General features: G+C 37.5%; 1 long non-coding RNA gene and 1 pseudogene across 1 annotated transcript in view; one reads left to right on the top strand and one right to left on the bottom strand.

Moving 5' to 3' along the window:
• Window positions 1-22,650, top strand: part of LOC116629944 — a 124,135-nt gene that overhangs the window by 72,477 nt on the left and 29,008 nt on the right. The window contains exon 3 of the long non-coding RNA XR_004298848.1: window positions 21,670-21,820. This is a non-coding gene — a long non-coding RNA (uncharacterized LOC116629944). The remainder of the gene's footprint in view (window positions 1-21,669; window positions 21,821-22,650) is intronic.
• Window positions 10,019-11,281, bottom strand: LOC116629942 (annotated as a pseudogene).

Consider the following 22,650-nt stretch of genomic DNA (forward strand, 5'->3'; position numbering starts at 1 on the left):
AATATTGGAAGCTCCCTCTAATGGAAAATGAAATTTGATAAATACTAGATTTATGAAAGATGAATGATGAATTTTAATAACATTTCTGTAATAGTGATAGGAGCATTTTTTTCCCATAATTTTATTTTGATCACCTAGATTATAAATTTCCTAGTCTTAAAGTCTAGGAGAACCAGAGTGAAAAAATAATACACTTGCTCTGTGTTTTGTCTAGAGAAGAGCTGAACCCACCAGGTTTCCTACTATTATGTTTAGCAATTAAGATTTTAAATTCCGGCGCCTGGGTGGCTCAGTTGTTTAAGCGACTGCCTTCGGCTCAGGTCATGATCCTGGAGTCCCAGGATCGAGTCCCGCATCGGGCTCCCTGCTCAGCAGGGATTCTGCTTCTCCCTCTGACCCTGCCCCCTCTCATGTGCTCTCTCTCTCTCTCATTCTCTCTCTCAAATAAATAAATAAAATCTTTAAAAAAAAAAAAAAAGATTTTAAATTCTCTGTGATGTTTTTGTTTTTTCCTCAATTTAATGTTTTTTGAATCTGTTGTATTATATATCATTTCTAGAAATATTTCCCTCTACAGTAAAATGTTGATTTGTGACTTTGTTTTGCAAAATGTTTTTTTTTAATTGGACTTTTGAGAAAATCACCTGAATGATTAAAAATAAGCAGAATAAATTTTATGTCAAAATGATTTCAAAAGTCATTTCTTTCAGTTGTAGGTGACTGCTGTTGCAATTTTCTTGGCATACAAACCAACTAATTTTAAAGTTAAGCTCTTTGTGTGATTGCATGTTTCCTGCCATTAGAGTAATGAAGATTTTGGAAAGACATCATCAAAGCAGAAATAGGAAGCTTACTTACTCTCTTGAATTATTGGTGTTTTATTACATTTACCATAAACTCCGGTTTCCTAACTTAAGTAATATGAAATGTATCCAATTATAACAGAGTTTGTGTTACCTACAGATTTAAATTTAACATTTTGCTTTCAAGTGTCAGATTTTATGGAAATCTATCAAGTTTCCCAAAGCATATGTAGCAGAGCAAGGTTTTAAGACTCACAAGTGTCTTAGCTTGAGTTTTTAGGAGCAGGACATGGGATAGGAATTCTTGTTCAAGTGGTTTATAAAAAAAGAGATGAAGAGAATTGAGGAAAATAGGCTAAAAAAAAAAGACAGACGCTGATTCAGAAAGTGGGCTCAGGTGGAGACTAGCTTGTTTGATCCCACAGAAAGCTGTGCAGAACGAATTGTACAAGAAAGTCTCTCCTACCCCATGGGACTGAGTCACTGGCAGTGGTCTTCCCTTGGGAGGGGTGGGGGGTGACTTTAGGCAAGGCTGTGCTGTTTGTGTGAGGACAAGTCTCTAGAGACAGTAGTAGCTGTGTTATCAACTAATATAGTTGCTGGGGGGAAAAGTTGACCCCCCTGTTTACATAATGATGGTGGTTTACCAATAGCATTCTTTACAGTTCATCCTTTGAGCTCACATACCCATTTGTCATGGTGCAGCCTTTTCAGAATTCTGATTGGAAAACCTTATAAGGGTATTTCTGGGAGGAACTCTAGCTGCTGCTGCTGCAGTTTGTTCTGAGGTTATAACTAATAGGAATCACCTCCTGCCTCTACTACCAATTCTAAATTCCTCTCTCCAGTGATTAGGACTTCTGCCAATCTGTGCAGTTTGCCTGGTGGGATGCCGAGGCCTCATCCTTATTCTGAAGGGTGTGAGCCTTCTGGTGACTCTGCCTTTACCAGGTCATGGTTGCTGTGCTTTCCCGTATACAATTATAACTGGGAATGAAAGTCACATGGCTTACCCGGGTGCTCCGCATATTCCTCCTTGCCTTAATCTATCACAGAAGTTATGGGTCCTCCTGATTATCATGGTCGATTATCACTGTCAGTATAGTAATTCTTTTCTTCGCTTGCTTATCTCTGCTGTAAGGATCCCAAAGTGAACAGGAAGCAGTGTTAACTCTAAGATGAGTGGGCTTCTTGCTGTGTCCGTGGTGGAAGGATTATACAAAGCCTAAAATTGTGGGGACAGTATGCATGTTTCCCCAAGTGGGTTCCTGGGGGTTGATAATGAGTGGGACTGCTTCTAACTCCATCTCTTCTTGGCCAGACCATTCGTTCTACTTTTACAGGCATAGTACTGTTGAATGGCTGTCGAATTAAGGTGTATGCTGAACTGTAAAAGAGAGGGTCCTATCCTTTCAAGGTGTTCTCTTCAAGCTGCTACTTCAGCGGCACACTTAAGAGTCCATTTCCGCCTTTTATTGGGTTGGCAGCGTGGATGGTACAATAAATGGTTGGAACAATGGATGCTGTTGTCACAAGACCACTGTTGCTCCTCCTTCGCTGTACGGGGGTATGTAACTTCATGGTAATGTTATGCACTTATGCAGGACACTAAATTAGACATTCTTTAAGCCCCTGGTAGTGGTGCTGGCTGGGAAGTGTGACCAGAAAAGGCAAAGCCAGACCTGGAATAGTGAGTGGGTCAAGCACAGACAGGATGGAACATTACTCTTTCCAGGGTATCATTCTCTTGTTGGTCTTACTGAGGGATAGTACCATCCGAGGACTCACTGTTGTTTTCTACTGCTGGCAAGTTAGACATTTAGCGTGGCAATAGCCAGATCATTTTGGCAAGAGCGAGCTCAGCTGATGGTCCATGGACCCATGGACCATGCACAGGTCCGTCTCTTCCACCATGGCTAGTCTAGTTCTTGGCTACTTTATTCAAGCACAAGAGAAGCTGAAGACAGAGGGTCGGTGGACTGAGTCATCCTGTCCATCTGGCTGTCAAATGCTTTTTCTGAAGTAGATTCTCTCTAGTGGACATTAACTTGTGATAGAAGGGTCCTCATCTCGCTTGAACATTTTTTAGATGTATTGTTTTCTTAGGGGTTGCTTTAGTTTTATAATGAACATGTAACTGTGATAACGATCTGCTGGGAACATTTTGCCACTTTAAGTGAGGTGTAGAAATCTTACTTCCATTTAGATTCCTTTGTCCTCCCCACTTGAAAAATTTGTTTTCTCTACACACATCGAGCACCCCATCAATTGGTATTATAGTTTTTGCCTCAGTCATCAAACATGATTAAAAAACTCAGGAGAAGTATAATCTGTTATATCCCCCGCCCCACTTTTTAACCGATTGCATTGTTATTTCTTCCTTTCTGAAGTCATTTACTTTTTGTTTGCAGAATTCCCTGTAGGCATTCTCCAAGGGTAGGTCTGCTACCCTTAGAGCTCCAGTCCCTTAGTTTTCCATCATCTGAGAATGTCTTAATTTGCCTTCATATTTGAAGGATTTTTTTTTTGCCAGGTATAGAATTTTTAGGGTTGTCAGGTTTTTTTTTTCTCTCTCTCAGCACTTGAAAAATATGCTATTTTAGTATAATATAAACCAGTACTTCTAGGGCTTAAGTTTAATTATATGATTGCAGTCTAAATAACCTATTTTGATTGGAAAAAGAAAAGGCAGGGTACAATTTTGCTCCTTTTCTCATATGGCAGAAAATCTTTCTTTTTGAGGGGAAATACACATGAAAACATTTTTTTTTTTTGGTTGGTCCCAATGGTGGTTGAATACTAGGTAGTTGTTTCTTGCTTTCTTTTTCTTCTGAGACATACAGAGAGAAGCAGCAGCTGTTCTAAGGGCAAAGAGGATGAAAACACAAATGAACAGTTCAGTCCAAATGAGCAGCCTCCTGTGTCTGCAACAGAGAAAAGGGAGCCAATTCCACAAAAGCAAAAATCCATCTTGGGAAGCTCTCTGAGGTGAAATGTAGGGAGTTTGGAATCAGGCATACCTGGCTTTGGATCCCATATCCACCGTTTACTAGGTGCATGATCTTTGGTGAGTGATTTAACCTCTCTAGGTCTCAATTCCCCCATAGAGAAAATCGAAATAATAATACTTCTTTGAGTCATTGTGAGAATTTAAACAAATGAGATACACAGGCTTCTAGCAACGGGATTCATTCTCAACTCTCTTTCCAGGGTTTTTCGGTTGTATTTCTTCTTTCCCCTTTCACATAAAGGCTATGTAAAGGTTAAGGAAAACCCATCAGGGAGGGTGTCTAGCTCCATCTTGGGAAACATGGTGAACTAGCCAAGTTAAGATTTATTGCAAAAGGTATAATGTGAATCTTTTATTTCTTTAAAAGTTGTGATGTTATCACCTTCAAAGTTTATAATGAGTTACTGTTGTTTAGTTTATTAGCTTAATTATTTAATAAAGGTAGATGTAAAAAAAAAAACGTTTAGTAGTCTGGGTCAGATCAAGAGAGAGATGTCTTACAGCACCTTGAACAGAGAAAGTTTTATCTAAAGAATTATTAACTACAACAGGACATTGGAGCAATGAGGGTTTTGCTAGTAAGAAGAGAACATGAATGAATACAATATAACAGATATAAGGCAGTTACTACCCAGGGCTGAGATAGAGAGTCCGAGGAATAGACCCGCCTCTGCCCTCCTCCTCTACAGCTGAGATCTGAACCCTATGGGAAAAGGCACAGCCCTAACTGGATGTCAGAGTCCCAATGACCTAATTGTGATGGTACTGTGGGGGAATTTACTGGAAATCTGCCCTCAGGAACTGGCTAGAGTTCTGCCCTCCAGGGCTCTGGGAAAAGTTGTTGAGGAGGTGTCTCCCGTGAAGCAGTGCTACAAATCTGCCTGAAGGTGATGATGGCGTCTGTATTGCTGCCATCTTTGTACTTGCGGAGGCTGGCTCTGGAGAAGCTATACACGCTGCAGGAGCCGGCCAAGCGAGCGCCTCAGAACCGGGACGCAAAGCCCTTTCCGCCTACAGCGTCTCTCCAGCAGCCTCTACTGACAAAGTTTGACACCATGTAGTTGACAGTGGAAAATATTTAAGGGGCCCAGATCTATTCTCACAGAGCAAGCAAAAAGGATGAATTTGGAGCTAAGAGGTAATAATTTATGACGGGTACATAGGGATGGAGAATTCATGATTTGAAAATCTGTGTTAGGACTTAGTAAGAGTGATTGTCTTAATCTTATACAAAGCATTGGCTCAGTTATTCAAACCATGGTATCAATGCACCAATGCCTCCTGGTGAGAGTAAATTGAAATTGCATTTCAAATCTTTGTGCCAGTTAGATCTTTTATAATTGAAATTGTAAAACAGAAGCTATAGGATTGTGGCAAACATGATTATAAATTACATTTAAAAATTTCTAGTTAAAGGTACTTAGATTGCAACATAGATATTATTGTATAAATTTGAATATGATTTGATTTGATCCTGAAAAATTTATTTTAGTATTAGGGTGAGGAGTTCAAATGATAGCTCATCTAACAGCTCAGATGATTCAGGTTTAAGCCTCTCAGGTTGGTTTTAGGTTTACAAAAGGTGTTAGATACATGGGTTCTAAAATAAGCTCATGATCCTACTAATTGAGTGACTGCTGAGCAAGTGCAACGGTCTGTAGGACTGAGGAGTATTATTAATGGACTTTGATTAAAAGTTGATGCCATGTAAATACCCAGTAGTGCAATTGCTGGATCATAGGGTAGCTCTATTTTTAATTTTTTGAGGAACCTCCACACTGTTTTCCAAAGTGGCTGTACCAACTTGCATTCCCACCAACAGTGTAAGAGGGTTCCCCTTTCTGCACAACCTCCTCAAACATTTGTTGTTTCTTGCCTTGTGAATTTTTGCCATTCTAACTGGTGTAATGTGGTATCTCAATGTGGTTTTGATTTGGATTTCCCTGATGGCTAATGATGATGAACATTTTTTCATGTGTCTGTTAGCCATTTATTTGTATGTCTTCTTAGGAGAAGTGTCTGTTCATGTCTTCTGCCCATTTTTAAACTTGATTATTTGTTTTTTGGGTGTTGAGTTTGAGAAGTTCTTTATAGATCTTGGAAATCAGCCCTTTGTCTATAATGTAATTTGCAAATATCTTCTCCCATTCTGTGGGTTGCCTCTTTGTTTTGTTGACTGTTTCCTTTGCTGTGCAGAAGCTTTTTGTCTTGATGAAGTCCCAAAAGTTCATTTTTGCTTTTGTTTCACTAGCCTTTGGAGATGTATCTTGAAAGAAGTTGCTGTGGCTGATGTCGAAGAGGTTAGTGCCTATGTTCTCCTCTAGGATTTTGATGGATTCCTGTCTCACATTGAGGTCTTTCATCCATTCTGAGTTTATCTTTGTGTATGGTGTTAGAGAATGGTCGAGTTTCATTCTTCTGTATATAGCTGTCCAATTTTCCCAGCACCATTTATTGAAGAGAGTCTCTTTTTTCCATTGCATATTTTTTCCTGCTTTGTCGAAGATTAGTTGACCATAGAGTTGAGGGTCCATATCTGGGCTCTCTGTTCTGTTCCATTGGTCTATATGTCTGTTTTTGTGCCAGTACCATGCTGTCTCGGTGATCACTACTTTGTAATGTAGCTTGAAATCGGGCAACGTGATGCCCCCAGCTTTGTTTTTCTTTTTCAACATTTCCTTGGCAATTTGGGGTCTTTTCTGATTCCATACAAATTTTAGGATTGTTTGTTCCAGCACTTTGAAAAGTGTCATTGGAATTTTGATCGGGATGGCATTGAAGGTATAGATTGCTCTGGGTAGCATAGACATTTTAACAATGTTTATTCTTCCGGTCCATGAGCATGGAATGTTTTTCCACCTTTTTGTGTCTTCTTCAGTTTCTTTCATGAGTGTTCTGTAGTTCCCAGAGTTTAGATCCGTTACCTCTTTGGTTAGGTTTATTCCGAGGTATCTTATGGTTTTTGGTGCTATTGTAAATGGAATCATTTCTCTAATTTCTCTTTCTACAGTTGCACTGTTAGTATATAAGAAAGCAACTGAAATTTCTGTGCATTGATTTTGTATCCTGCCACATTACTGAATTGCTGTATGAGTTCTAGTAATTTGGGGGTGGAGTCTTTTGGATTTTCCACATAAAGTATCATGTCCTCTGCGAAGAGAGAGAGTTTGACTTCTTCTTTGCCGATTTGAATACCTTTTATTTCTTTTTGTTGTCTGATTGCTGTTGCTAGGACTTGAAGGGCCATATGCACCCCAATGTTCATAGCAGCAATGTCCACAATAGCCAAACTGTGGAAAGAGCTGAGATGCCCTTCAACAGATGAATGGATAAAGAAGATGTGGTCCATATATACAATGGAATATTACTCAGCCATCAGAAAGGATGAATCCCCAACTTTTACATCAACATGGATAGGACTGGAGGAGATTGTGCTAAGTGAAATAAGTCAAGCGGAGAAAGTCAATTATCATATGGTTTCACTTATTTGTGGAACATAAGGAATAGCATGGAGGACATTAGGAGAAGGAAAGGAAAAATGAAGGGGGGGACATCGGAGGGAGAGACGAACCATGAAAGACTATGGACTCCGAGAAACAAACTAAGGGTTTTAGAGGGGAGGGTGGTGGGGGGATGGGTTAGCCCGGTGATGGGTATTAAGGAGGGCACATACTGCATGGAGCACTGGGTGTTATATAAAACAATGAATCATGGAACACTACATCAAAAACTAATGATGTATTTTATGGTGACTAACATAACATAATAAAATAAAATAATAAAAAAAGAAATTTAAGTATAGTTGACATACAATATTATATTAGTTTCAGGTGTAGAACATAGTGACTCAATGACTGTATTCATAACAAAATGCTCACCATAGTAAGTGTAGTTACCATCTGTCACCAGAAAAAGTCATGACAGTATTATTGACTATGTTCCCAATGCTGTACTTCTCATCTTCGTGACTTATTTTATAACTGGAAATTTGTACCTCTTAATACCCTTCACTTTTGACAATACATTTCTTTTGGAAATTCTTCTCTCCTTTGTTTTACATGGCCCTATTTATTTTCCTCTTCTAGGCTTTGTTGTTGTTATTGTTGTTGTTATTGTTGTTGTTCTGAAGCATTTAGAGTGTCAGTATTCCTAAGTTCCGTCTTTGATGCTCTTTCTTATTCTGTATGTTTTTTCCAGGGTGGCAGTATAACATCACACTTAAAAGCACAGAGCTTCGAGTTAGAGAAATCTTGAATATTAGCTCTGCCAGTTCCTGCTTTGTGATCTTGGGTAACTTAATATCTCCAGTCTCAATGTCCTCAACTGTAAAAATGAGCTACCCTCTCTTACATCCTAGAGTTGTTGAGCTTTTGAAATGTGATATACATAAAGCCTTTATCATACAGAAAGTGCCAAATAAACAGTACTTTTGATGATCTATTTGTCTGGTTCAGATAATATGCTTATGATTCCAGATCTTTAGCTAAAGCTTCTCTACTGCGGCTCCAAATCTCTACATGTAGTCGTCTGTATCAGTGGTTTGAAGTGCCGTGTGTGGTCTGTTGTAAATCAGTGATGAGAATTACATTGGTATAAAAAGAACTGAAAAAAAAAAAAAAAGCACTTCAGTTGAGTTTTAAATTGAAGGCAAGTTACCTTAATTCAGTAAATTGACTTTTATATCAAGATTCACACCTTAATTTTTGGTGTTGAAATACCCTTTTATAAGAATGGAACGTCGATATAAGTAGATGATAGTTTTTTAAGGAAACATATCCTGACCTAGCAAAAGAAAGAATTGGCAGTCTGAAAGTGGTTCCTCATATTTATTTGAAAATTTTGTAGGTGTGTGAAACCTGAAAGGCCTGGGAGCCTCTGATCTGTTGGACAGCTTTACTTGAATAAACTGTGAGTGCCTCAAACTTAACACTATAAAAAGTATATTTATTATCTCCTTCTTTCCCTTCACACACAACCCAGCTCCTTTTTCTTCTGTACTGTAAAGGATGTCATAACTCTCCATCCCAGTTGATTGTAGGAAGTGAGTTATCCTCAAACCTCCCCGGGTGCCATTACGCTTACATTTAAGTGGTTGCTAAGTCCTCCGGTCTGTCTCTTGATATTTCTTGATTCATACTCAATGCCACTGTCATCTTTTTTTTTGTTGTTGTGATTGTTTTCTTCTTACCTCCAGACTCCTTTCATTCCACTTCATCCTGTCCTAAGCTGCCAGAAAGATCTTTTACTTCCCTGCCTAAAATCCCCCAAGATCTAGCTGTCTCCTTTGGGGCTAAATTTTTCAGTACAGACAGAAAGCCCCTCCCTTCCCATCTGCTACCCCTGCCTCATGTGGCTCCCTCATGTCTGCCATAATCAACTGCTTGCATCTCTATTGTCTTGGCATCTTTGTAAATCCAGTTCTACCTGCTAGTAAATATCCTCTCCTCATCTAGACAATTCCAATTAGCCCTTTAAGGTTCCATTAAAGTTTCTACCAACAAGACAGATATATGAAAACAGTATTTGGTGTGTTGGCACATTTTCATACCATTTACTTTCATTATTGAATAAAGGGGTATGGCTAAGGGTACGACTGGGGGATGGGCAGAGGGCAGAGGAGGCGTGCTATTAACATAGCTATGCATTCCCAGGCCCCAGCGCTGATCTGCAGCCAGGACTGTTTGTAAATATGAAACGTGCCCTCTCCTTTTAGGTACACAGGTATGTCTTCTGTGCTGTGTGTGGCAATACCCAGAAATATAAATTAAACAAAAGATTATCGGATGAGATCAGCTAATGCAACAGCTTGTCTTCTTGAGGAAAAGTTCTAAAAGCTTAATAATCATCCATTGTTTTCTTATAGGATGGTTCTTGTTGTGAATTGTACCTTAAGACTCAGAGGGGACCCAGAGAAGTACCATTGCTTATCCTTAACTCTGCCTTTCACCTCTGCTGTCCAGAGGGGGATCTCAGAGAGAAGAAACTCCCTTTCCTACTTAGGTAGGACAGTTGAGCTTCAGGAAAGGCTTATATTATCTAAGCCTGATCAAAGGCTTAGATATTTTTGTAATGCTTCACATCATATATGTTCTTGATGGTGTGAAAGTACTTTGCTACTGTTTCAGTTAGGATGCTAGGTCTGCAGTTAAATACCCAACTGAGCATTTGAGACATTTTGTTCTCTTACATTGCAAAGCGTATTGGAAGAGGCAGTACATCTAGTTCATATGCTCTGTGATGTCATCAAGGACCCACTTTCTTTGCACCTTTCTGTTCCTCGGCACATTTTTTTCTTTTTTGGCAGGTGAAACAATTTTATTCCACAGTTGTCTTTAAAACCACAAAGACACTATGTTCTTCATATAAAAACATCAGTACAGATACCTGTACTTTCTAGAAAATGATTATATAGACCTTCTCAAAGAAAAATGCACACCATTATATGGTTTCAGACAAGTTGCTAGGGAAAAACACATCTGGACTGATTCCTACGTACAGATTATTGTCATCAGTACATGTTCCTGCATTCTTACAGATTTGATAATAAACATACAGACTGGCTTGTAACTTAATGTTCCATCGGTTCATCAGCCTTTTCTGCAGGTTCATCAGCAGGTTGAGCAGGCTGTGCCTTTCTCTGTGGTCTTTCTTCAAGACCTTCCAGGAGTGGAGATACATCATCATCATCATAAATCGTAAACTCCAAGTCTTTACCAACAATTCCAATGGAAACATTCTTTGTAGTTAGGTCCTGTTCTGCAGGAAGCGTCTCTCATAAGGCACGCAGACCATGTTTAACCAGTTCATTCAAATTGCACTCCATAAACCCAGACATATGTCTCTTTAAGTAAGAATGAGCTGATTGAGAACGGGCTCCAATGGACATGGCTCTATAGTCAAAATAGTTGGCAGATGGACAGGTTTGGAAAATGTGAGGGCCCATATCATCATAACCAGCAATAAGCAGCCCAACACCATATGGTCTCTGGCCATATCATTGTGTTGGTATCTGGATCTTGCTTCCAATTAGAGATACAAGACGAGACACAGGAAGAGGTCTGTCAAATACAAATCTGGAATCCAAACACTCTTGGCACATAAAATTACATAACAGTCTAGCATCAGCAGTAAGTCCTGCAATTGAGATACCAATATGGTTGTCAACATGAAGAATTTTTTTCTGATGAGCTGCAAGCTCTGACTGTGCTCTCTTCAATGCAACCAACACTGCATGGGTTTTCAGACCAACTGTGGCTGAACCTTGCTTGACAGCTTCCATTGCATACTCAATTTGATGAATCCTGTCCTGAGGGCTCCAAACAGTGACATCATTGTCATCCTGGTTGTGAAACATGGTTCCGGCGCAGGTCTGGCTGTGGCCTCCTGCAGAGGTGCGGGTTCAGGAAGGTTCAATGGCACATTTAATTTTTGTCCTTCTTTTTTTTGCATCATGTGGCAAGATGGTTGCTGAAGTTCTAAGCATCACTATGACATGGCATCATCCCAAATAGGCAGGAATCAAGAGGAAACATTAAAGTCATGATCGATAAGACTAGCCACAATCCAGTCCTTGGAACTGGGCACATTGCCAGCCCCGAAACAAGTGGGTTTTGTTAGCAAGGAAAAAGGGAGAGAATGGCTATGGGGTAAGCAACTAACATTGTCTGCTACATGTAATCCTTCCTTTTTAACCATGTGAAATATAACAGGGTTGCATAAAGTCTCTAGCTTGGGTTTTACTTCTCCTATGTCTGTATCCAGACCAATTTTATTTCTTCTCCCTTGTTCCCCCTTGACTTTCCACAATTTAACCTTTCCTTCTCCTGGCACCTCCCCATCACCACCCAGTGGATTTAAGCAAGTCCTACTATTATTTACTACTATGTGTTAAGTTGAACAGTGTGAACTTGCCAATATTAACATATTTTTCCCACAAAAATTTCACAATTTACCCAAATAATTTGGGACAAATGGAAAGTAAATGATAACTATGGAAAGTAAGTATATAAAAGTTGCTTAAAGCCACCAGAGAATATTTCAAATGATGAAAACAAATCTAGTTTGCAACTTAAAAACCAGTGATAATTTACATTAGACATCTTCATTTGGAAAAGAGAAAAAAAAGTCACCTGCTAATAACATTGAATCACATTCCTAGTGATTGACAATGGTGGACAAGATGTCCATTTTTATTTCTTAAATTTGATTAAGGTAATCCAGTCATATCCTGCAGAGAGAAAAAAAAGGCATTATCTTATGACTTTCTTGTATAGTATGAACTACTATTTACCTTACACCTTCCTCTATCCCAGTTGGGTATATTACAATGTCTGCACAAATATTGAAAAAGGAATGGAACTCAATAGAGAAGAATTAATCTTCCTACAGTAGGACACTTAAAATTAAAAAAAGATGAATGGAAAAAGCCAGCACAGACGGGGAAAGATAAGATAAGTGTCTCAAACACTCGAACATGGAGAAGATCCAGCACTTTGCAGGAAGCCATAGCTAGACTTTGTAACAGGAGAGGAAGTTATCTGGAAAATGGCATTTCTCACACACCAGCTGTAAGTCAATCTCCTGGGTAAGAGTATCGAGTTAAACAACCCTCGTAGGTCTCTCATGTCTGTGAATGTAGTAAGATTCCAGCAACAGAATCATTCTTTTGTTAAGTGGTTTCCCACTTGCCACTCACATCCTGCTAAAGTCTTCTTCTTCTCCAAAGTCTTGTCCACCAAGTTTCATGTGCTTAGTCCCATATGTCCTTTTGGTGGACAAAATAGATCAATAGTATCAGACGTCGCCTGGAAGTATAGCCAAATAAAAAATAAAGCTGCACTGTGATCATTAAAATGTAGGCCAGTTAACAGCGGGACAGGGACAGCGTGAGAGTTTTTGAGGAATTAAGAAATGAGAACAAAGAAGGAGAACTTAATATAAATACACGAATGACAAAAAAAAAAAAAGGAAATGAAGATTGTCAGAAAGTAAGGGCGCAGAAACACACAAGACAACAGCAAAGTGAGAGAAAAGATTTGTTCTAGTTGGGAAAATGTGGGTTACAGTTCTGGCTTCACCAACTAGTCATGTAATTTTGAACAAGTCACTTAATCTTTACTTTTTAAAAACAGCTTCATTGAAATATAATGTACATTCCATGCCATTCACCCATTTCAAGTATACAATTCAATGCTTTATAGTATATTCACAGAATTGTACAACAATTACCACAATCTAATTGTAGAGCAATTTATTACCTCCAAAAGAAATCTCATACTCATTAGTAGTATTTCCTCCTCCCTCAACTTTGGCAACCACTAAGCTACTTCTGTCTCTGTAGATTTGCCTCTTCTGGATATTTCATATAAATTTCACTTAGGTAATGATTTCAGGGTGCATCTGTGTTGTAGCATTCATTTTTATTGCTGGTTTTCTTGTCACACTTTATAATTTAAAAAAAAAAAAAACAAATAGCAATTTCCCTATTAGGTTACTTCTGTGAACTTTTTTTTTGAGTTAATTATCCTTGAAAGAAAAATAGTCATCCCTTATCTGGGAATGACTAAGATCATTGCAATTTACTTTCATGAAGCAGAAGTAAAAACTGAGAAACAGGTAAATATCTGTATTTTCTGAAATGTAGAGAAACTTACCTTAGACCTTGTGATTCCAAGGACTCACTGCCAACTTTCACTTGTTTGTCATTAGTTCATTCATTCAACGGGTGTTGAGACTTCCATGTGTAAAGAACTATGTGTTCCTTTATTGCCCCCAAAGAAGGGATATGTAGGTAACTAAGATGTAACTAGTTCTTATCATCCTTATCAGAGCCACCAGTCCTAGGAACAAAATCACTTCATCTGACGCCTGCTGAGGTGTGCCATCACAGAACTGAAGGGAGAAAGAAGAGAGAGCCAGAGCGTTGGTAGGCATAATTTTCTTCTCAGGTCTTATGGACATTGGAGTCCATTTGCTCAGACACTTACTGGAAATATAAAATCCTTCTAATTAGTTAAAGTTATCTCAGGTAGTGTCCTTATTGTTTTTATAACACAAACCAATAGGAAATCTTCATGGACTGGGCGAAAGCTGTGAGTTTTGGGGGTTGTGGAAAACTGGAAGACGTATGTGCCAGCAGATAAGAAAACAGCCAGAGGGCACAGTGTCTGAGGTCTTAATAAGAAAATTGGCAATGGGAAGCTTATCTGGAGCAAAGATTTCTTCTGGGTAGGAGACCTTTGCCTCCACTCACCCACTTTGTATAATGTTCTTATTCTAGACCAGTATTAAATAAAATAACATATTGGGCATTTGGGTTCTTAAGATCATTCTTTTATTTTATATACCCTCAACTTTGGCAACCACTAAGCTACTTCTGTCTCTAGAGTAGTTGTTCTAGCAGGTAGATCTAGAATCTAATATTAGTTCTAGAATCTAATATTAAGTTCAGTTCTAGAACTTAATAGGGCTTGTAAGTAAAAATTTAAAAAGAAAGACTCTAAAAAGAAAACATCATGCTATTATGGGCCATGAGGAAGAGCTGGATATTTATTTCATAAAAATGAAAGAATGGTTGCTCTTTATGGGTCTCAACACAGAATAATTACAAATATACCTTAATAACTGAGAAGTTCAATATTAGTAGTTTACCAACAAAAGGCCTATCATTTTTTGGCAATTTTATGCCTTTTTGTATAAAGCCAAAAAAGTTGACCAGATTGATTCAAGTTGTGAGGAAAAAAGCCAATTGGGTGAAGGTATATATTCTGTACTTACTCTGGTGAAATTTACCCAAGAAAAGGGAGAGAAAGGGACCAATCTGTGGATACAGAATAAAATTACAATACTGTGAAGAATGAACACACTTTTATTAAAAAACTTCTAATGGACAATTTCACACACAAAAAATTACTTAGCAAAACCAAATGAAGTATAAATAAAACCCAGAAAATCTTAATAGACCAATAATATCTAAAGAAATTAGATCAGTATTTAAAAATCTAGCCCCTTTCCTATTAAAAAAGCCAAAATGAAAACCAAAACAGAAAAGACAAATAAAACAGATTTAGATAAGTTCAAAGGCAAGTTATAACACATCATCAAGAAACAAATAATTCCAAAGCCATAGAAATCCCTCCAGAGAATAGAACAAGTAACACTTCCGAAATAATTTGATGAGGCTAATATTGTTATGAGGCTAAAACCAAACAAGGATTTTTTTTTTTTTGGTAACAGATGATTAAAAGTCATTCTCCCTTGTGAAATAGAGATGCAAAATTCCTGAACAAAATTATTAGCAAACCAAATCTCACAATGTATTGAACAAATACATCATGGAAAAATTGGGCTTTTCCAAAGAATTCAAAGAAGGTTTAATGTTTAAAAGTACATTTGCAAAGCATGATACAACTGTTTATTTAGACTATTATTATCAAAATTATTACCTGCCTGATAATTCGAGAGCCCAATGAGGGCAAAATTGCATCTGTGTTTTTTTCACTGTTTCATTCCCAGTTCCAAACATATGTGCTCTTGGCAGGCACTCAAATATTCTTTTGCTATTAAATTGAATGGCAAGTGGTTGGATATCATAAAAATTTAGTTTCAGAGTTATTTATAGAAACCAAAATGTATCAGATGTTCTGAGTCAATTTAAAAGTGGCAAAAAAATATTTAATCTTTTAAAAAGTAGAGATCATGTCCTAAGGAATCCTCTCTAGTTGTTTTGCAGTCCAGATGGCCAAAAAAATGTTTCTAGAACTCCATTCTTGGCTAATATTGGACTGACCCTCACTGAGCCCCAGATCTTCCTCAGAGACCTTCTCAATACAGTCCTAGAGTTACTTTGTATCAGACAATTGGAATTGGCACATACAACACAACCTAGTTGGGATTTCTATATTGTCTCGGGGGAAAAATACCACATTTTTTACTCTAACAAAATATTTAATTATATATTGACTGATGATACTAGAATAAAAGCAGCCTCAGGAAAGCCTACCTTTTAATGTAGATTCAATTTCTCCACTTGGCTTTCCCTTTGGAATGAATATAGGACCAAATGGCAACAGTTTGGGACAAATTATCATTTCAGATTCAGCCAAAATCACTTTTTGTTTTTATTCTGTTAAAAAACCCTAATGGTTTGGTGAAGAATTTGGATTCTAATTGCAGCTTGGTTTTGGCAAAGCTAAACAAAGATTATAAATATTCATGTATCTAGATGCTATATCTCAAGTTATTGTTATTAAACCTCTTAACTAAATTCCAGCCAGAAAAAGAAACACATTTCTCAATTACTTTTTTTTAAAAAAAATTTTTGTTTTCTTATTTGACAGAGAGAGACACAGCGAGAGAGGGAACACAAGCAGGGGGGAGTGGGGGAGGGAGAAGCAGGCTTCCCACAGAGCAGGGAGCCAGATAGGTGATCACACCTAAGGCAGAGGCTTAAGGACTGAGCCACCCAGGCGCCCCTCTCAATTACTTTTTGAAAAGTCATATGTTAAGTGGCCAAGAGGTTCAAGATAGTTCTCATAGATCACATAATAGAGGCAGTCTTACTTAAATTGTAGACAGTTATCTTGCAAAATTAATTTGAGGTTCAGAGGCAAGATAATCAGTATCATTTTCTATAATATTCAGGCACTTTTAATTGAGCATTGCTACTCGATCCTTAGGAGTCCTTTCTCCAGTTGGAGCAATCATACTGTTAAAAGTGTCAGTTTCAATCAGTCTTGCACCAGAAGGTATCATTTGGCCATGTAAATATTATCGAAGAGATCTAAAGATGCTTTTTCTGTGAGGGCTTAGATACTGAACTTCCCTGATGAATAGTTTGTCTTTCTGCATACAAATCTCACGTTCTCTACAAGCAAAGACTGAAAGGTGTTTTCCAATTTTAATTTACCTTATTATTTACAGATATAATGCTTTTCTTATTTGAGTTAAAAAAATGAACTACCAAAGCTCTTTGTTTCTTGTCTCTGTGTATGGAGGGATAAAGTATATTTCTTAGCATTTTTCAAGTAGTTGACTTTAAAATTTTTCTCTCATAGTTGAACGAAAAGTAATTATAAGTAATTATAAAACTTACTAAAGACAATGGCAGCTCTTAGAAATATAGCCCTATAAAATTAGAAAAATTATGAAACTTCCTGAAAATAATTAGAAGCATTGGGCTGAAATAGGCTTTGAGTGATTCAATAAATGTGCATAAAATCATACACAGAATACAGATATTGCAAATGACTCAAAATATTAGCACTGTCTCCTAGACTTTAATTTTTATGGGCAGATTTTTAAAAATTAAGTCATTATATGAATTTGAATAAAAAAGAGCAAGAAATTATTTGGTCTATCAAATCATAAAATAAAGAGGTTCATTGATAGTGTTGTGAGGAGTTAAACTTTCAAGAGGGCTATCATAGAGAAATGGTAAAACTTAACTAAAAGTATCAGTGCTTCTAGGAGGAGCTAATTCTATGCCTTGGGAAGAGATATTTCAAGATTAAGCTAGAAACTTTTGTTGCCAGAAAGCAAGTATGCTTTGAAATGTTCTGATGTGGTGTTGACAGGACTCAGAAGCCAACTTAAAAAGAGCTTTCATTGGCCAAGCTGTGACAATTTGAGCATAGAAAAAGATAAAAATCAAACTGATTAAAACAGCAGAGCCTAGAAGAAGCCATTATTCATAATTATGCTTAAAAGAAAATAGGACTTTATTTTCTCTTCATACAAATGGTACTATATTCAGGTTAATTTCTTTAAAGGAAAATAATATTTTTTAAGTTTAAATATGTAAATATGTATATATATAATTTTTAGGATGGGTAAGATGACATCCATACACAAAGGATAATGATCACCACCATCATTGCGGTATTTTTTGGATTCTACTTTGCTCACCATTGTGTGCTTTTCGATCTCCTTTTCAGGGATCATTTGTTTTCTTCTAGAAGTATATTTTAGGTGCTTTTATATAGGATGTCTTAATGGGGGAATCTGTTTTCATCTAATAACTTACTTGTTTTGCCCTCATTCTCGAATGATAATCTAGTTGGATATACAAATCCAGATTGACTTTTGAATATATTTTTGAATACATTTTCTTTTCTTTTTTTTTTTTTAAGATTTTATTTATTTGACAGAGAGAGACACAGCGAGAGAGGGAACACAAGCAGAGGGAGTGGGAGAGGGAGAATTAGGCTTCCTGCCAAGCAGGGAGCCCAACGTGGGGCTCGATCCCAGGACCCTGGGACCATGACCTGAGCCGAAGGCAGACGCTTAAGGACTGAGCCACCTGGGCCCCCCATTGAATACATTTTCTCAACATTTTTCTGGCTCCCATTGTAACTATAGATTTGTTTTTAGTTGAATTGTTATTCTTAAAGATTTTCTTTTACCTGTGAATGCTTTTAAGTTCTTTGTTCTTTATATGCGAACAGTGACTTTGTGTTTTTTTGTTTACTCTTCTATCTTCAGAGCTCAGAATAGTGGCTGATAGTACTTTCTCAATAAATAATTTTTCAATGAATAACTTAAAAGTTTTCTGTAGTTTGAATCTAACCTTAGTCATGGCGTTCTTGGATGAGTAAAATGAGACAAAGGGCCTGAAGAATATAGTATGGTACCTGGCACATAATTACTACTCAATAAATGCTAGCTTCCATTTTTACTGAGAGAAGAAGATTATTAATCTCTGTAATAGGAAGAAAAGGAGCTATTACTCTGTGAGCCTACGTTCTAGAGAGTAGGCAACACACACGTGCACACGTATCTTCTCATCATATTTCCAAGTTTAAAATACACACATTGATTTTATTTCTTATTTTCCCCCACTTTGGCTCCACAAAAAGTGTGTGAGTAGTAAGATTTACAACAAAAATATTTACAAAACAAAAAGAGTTACCTCTCCAGTTCTGTTGGATGGCGCTGCAGGTATGACACAGGATTGCTTGTTTAAGAGTGGGATGTAGTCTTTCCGAGCCGAAGAGAAGTTTGTCCTGTTAAAAGGACATTTTGATGAAATGCTTCATGGAGTGAAAGCATTAGACCAATTTTTGAAATAAATTGTGAATGAAAGGGTTAAACGTAGTAACTTTCAGGGTAAAGGTGATATTCTTGGACCATGTCATTATAGGTATTTTTTCCTGCAGTGTCTTTATAGAAGGGTTCTGTTCTATGTATACCGAGACTTCTAAACTTCTCTCTGAATATGTTCAAAGAAGTGAATAGAAATTTCTTTAATTATGTTCCAAATCCATCAAATAATTCCATTTGAGATTTCTGAGGAGATTCTATGCCCATATTTTCATTCATCTAATTTTTTTTTTTTAGGATATGGTTATTCAAAACTTCTAATTGGACAGAATGCATTATTTTAGATCAAGTATTTTTAATACTTACATGATTCTAAAATCACACATTCAATAAAAGTCAGCATCAAATTAAATATTTGACCAAATTGTCTTTATTTACTTTGCTAAAATTATACTTTGCTTAAATGTATAAAGCCTACTTTCTGATAACATCTTATATATGATGAAATTCAGTGTTCTGTGGTTTCCACTTGGGCATATTCAACCAGATTGGGTTACCAGCATTACTAGAAAGACTCTGTAATGTTTTATAAGATGGTCCCTTGGCTTGGAACTTCCGAGTGAGTGAGGTATTGATTTGAGATCAAAGCATGCTTAACATAGTCCCTCAAAGTGCTCAAAAAGTACCTGCCAAAAGAAAATCTTTCAAGCCTGGAGTGGGGAAAATGATATTTAACAAATGTGAGTGTTTTTTTGCATGTGGCAGAGAATTTTGAAAATTTCATTCGGTCCTATGTACATATTCCAGTGTGATGCATGTGTATTACATTTTGTTTCTTTCACGAAGAACTGAAGAACTGACCCTACCTCGGGGTGAGTGGTAACAGCTCCAGACAAATGTAGCAGCTCATTGCTGTGCTTCCCTTTCCCTCTCCCACATGTAACATGCCTGGCTTTACAGTCCCTTCTTTATAAAGCTGCAAATCTAAGTGCCCAGATCAGTTTACAGCTTCTTTTTTTCATCTAGCAGAAACAAAAAAGTGTCAAGAGAGTGGAAGAAAGTTCTTTTCCCAAGCATCCCGGTGAATATATGTTCTTTTGAAAGTAGAGAGGAAATTAAACTGGGGCTGAACCATTTTTCTTTTTTTCTTTTTGAAAGCTCTCTGTTGTTTGATGTCCATGATGATCATTTAGACTACTCCAGAAGCTGCTGGAATAATATACTTACTTAGCAGAGCCTGGAGATTTCTTAAATTTGAAAAAACACAAAGCTCAGAAAGATAAATTTTGTTTCTGTAGTGTTTGTTTACAGTTTGTATTTGGTGAGACTTACCTATAATGCATTGCATCTAGGCCGTGTAGCCGTTGCATCCTATACCAAATTAAAGAAGAATGTTTAAGCCTGCCAGATGTTGTTTTCATTAAATTATTGATATTTATATTTATACAAAGGTAGCTGAAAATGATCTCATAGGTTCCTATCAGCTCAATTTCCCAAATGACTCAGTGATTTCACCTTAAATCTATAGCACGTAAGAGAATTTCTAAATTATCCTTGAGAAATAATTTTTACATTTATTTTTAGAAGGTAAGTTATATGAATTAATATGTGGGTCATGGATTAATACAGCTGTTGGAAATGAGAAACACTGTATGTTTTAATACTTGAAGTGACCTACTAAGAGATGGTATCATTAATTGGTTTCATGCATGGACTTTACTTACAGATATGGAGAAATTATGCTACTGTGGGTTGAGATCCTGGCTTGGTATATCAGTTAGCTTGTTTTGATTGCAAAAACCCAAATATTGGCTAACTTAAACAAAAAGTAAATATATTGACAAACTGTCAAGATATAACAAATCTGAAGATTGGAGAATCATATCCTGACATAGGCAGAAACTGTAGTTTGGGGCGAGTTAAAGAAGCAAGAACTACAGGAAATTTCTCAAAATAGAAATAGTCAGATCAAGATGCTGCTTCTGATTGAATGGGACTCACCATTTTTTAAAGCCTCACACTACTTCCTCAAGGATCAAAGTCCCAGAAAAGAGTGGCTACATTTTGTCCCTCTTCCAGTACCGGTCTAGCGGAAAGAAGAATCCAGCCCTTCAACTTTTGTAATGGAGTCAACTATTTCTTACCTATGAAGACTATTCTTTTTTTTTTTTAAAGATTTTTTTATTTATTTGATAGAGAGAGACACAGCGAGAGAGGGAACACAAGCAGGGGGAGTGGGAGACGGAAAAGCAGGCTTCCCGCAGGGCGGGGAGCCTGATGCGGGGCTCGATCCCAGGACCCTGGGATCATGACCTGAGCCGAAGGCAGACGCTTAATGACTGAGCCACCCAGGTGCCCCTATGAAGACTATTCTTAACGAATGAGATACAATTCCCTGTAAGGAAGTTGGAATGCTGTGGGAAAGAGACGATGCTGGGAACCAAGAAATAACAAATGTGCATTATGCTTGGCTACTTACTAATGATGTAAACTCTCTTAGCCTCAGTTTCCTTATCTGTAAAATAATGACTATAATTCCTACTTACTGGATTACTCTGAGTATAAGATCAGGTAATACATAGAAAATTCCGGGTACATAGTATTCACTCAATAAATATTGGTATCACTATCATTATTTTGTACTTTCTGTGGTTCTTTCACATACATTGGCTTCTTTAAATCTTCACAATATCTTGTCAGGTCACTGTAATAGATTTTATTACTTTTGTTTTATGGATAAGAAACTTGGACTTAGGAGGCATTGCCCAAAGTCTAAAGCCTGGTGTTATTCCAAATACCCTGTGTTTCCTTCTACAGAGTCCAGCACATTACTGCAGTATCATCAATTTGGAAGAAAAGCTGAGGGAACACCGCCGAGCCAGAGTTTTCTTTCTGAGAAAGAGAGCTTGATGAAATTCAGAGCCAATTCTTTCAGCAAGAGGATTGTTTGCTCACTGCTTGGCTGCAGGTTAGTTTGGCTGTTGTGCTGTTTCCTGGAAGCAGTGTTCTGAGAGTGAAATCCTGATGCACATTCACAGGATGGTATCAACGTGGCTTTCAATCCTGTGATTTTATGGTTTCCTTACAAAGATATCCAGGTTTGTAAAACTATGCTTTGAAAGTACGGCTGTTAGCCTGTTAACAAAATGTGAGAGTACGGAAAAGTAACGTGTCACACGCCATGGAATTTTCCACAGCAGTTCACGGCTGTGCACGTGGGCAGATCTGCGTCTGTCTTTCCTTTCAGTTTGACACCTGGACACCTATGCATGAGAGCGGGCCAGGCTGTTTGATAACAAGCATAGTTTTGGGGCTTGATAGTTACACTATCTCTGCAAGGTGACATCTCTGTCAGGTGACTTACCCAGTCTAGGAAGCTGTTTCCAGAAACCATGAGGAAGCATTTTCCAGCTTCCTATCTCTAGGGTCCATCTTCCTTTCCTGCTGTCTCTGGGATGAGAAAGCAGAAGTATGCTTGTCACAGTAAACAAAATCCCAATTCCCTAATGCTAAGACAATGAGCAGAAAGGGACCAGAAATCTGGAGAAAGTATTTAGTTTTTTGGGGACCTATTGACTGATTTCTGGATGGTATTTCTTATTTCTTTTTCACTTAAAGCACTTAAAGTGAGATTTTGAAAACCACCCATGTTGCAAATTTCCCACTATGGCCTGCTTGGTGTTCGTCATTCTCTTTATTACTTGTGCTTTGCTGCCTTGTATTTGAGTTCTTATAGGTTAGGCCTGTGCCTCCTGTGAGACTGAACTTGGTGAGAGTTGGAGACTGTAGTAATCCATT

The sequence above is a fragment of the Phoca vitulina genome, unplaced genomic scaffold (genome assembly GCF_004348235.1).
Source record: "Phoca vitulina isolate PV1807 unplaced genomic scaffold, GSC_HSeal_1.0 scaffold3, whole genome shotgun sequence".
In the NCBI taxonomy this organism is placed as follows: Eukaryota; Metazoa; Chordata; class Mammalia; order Carnivora; family Phocidae; genus Phoca; species Phoca vitulina.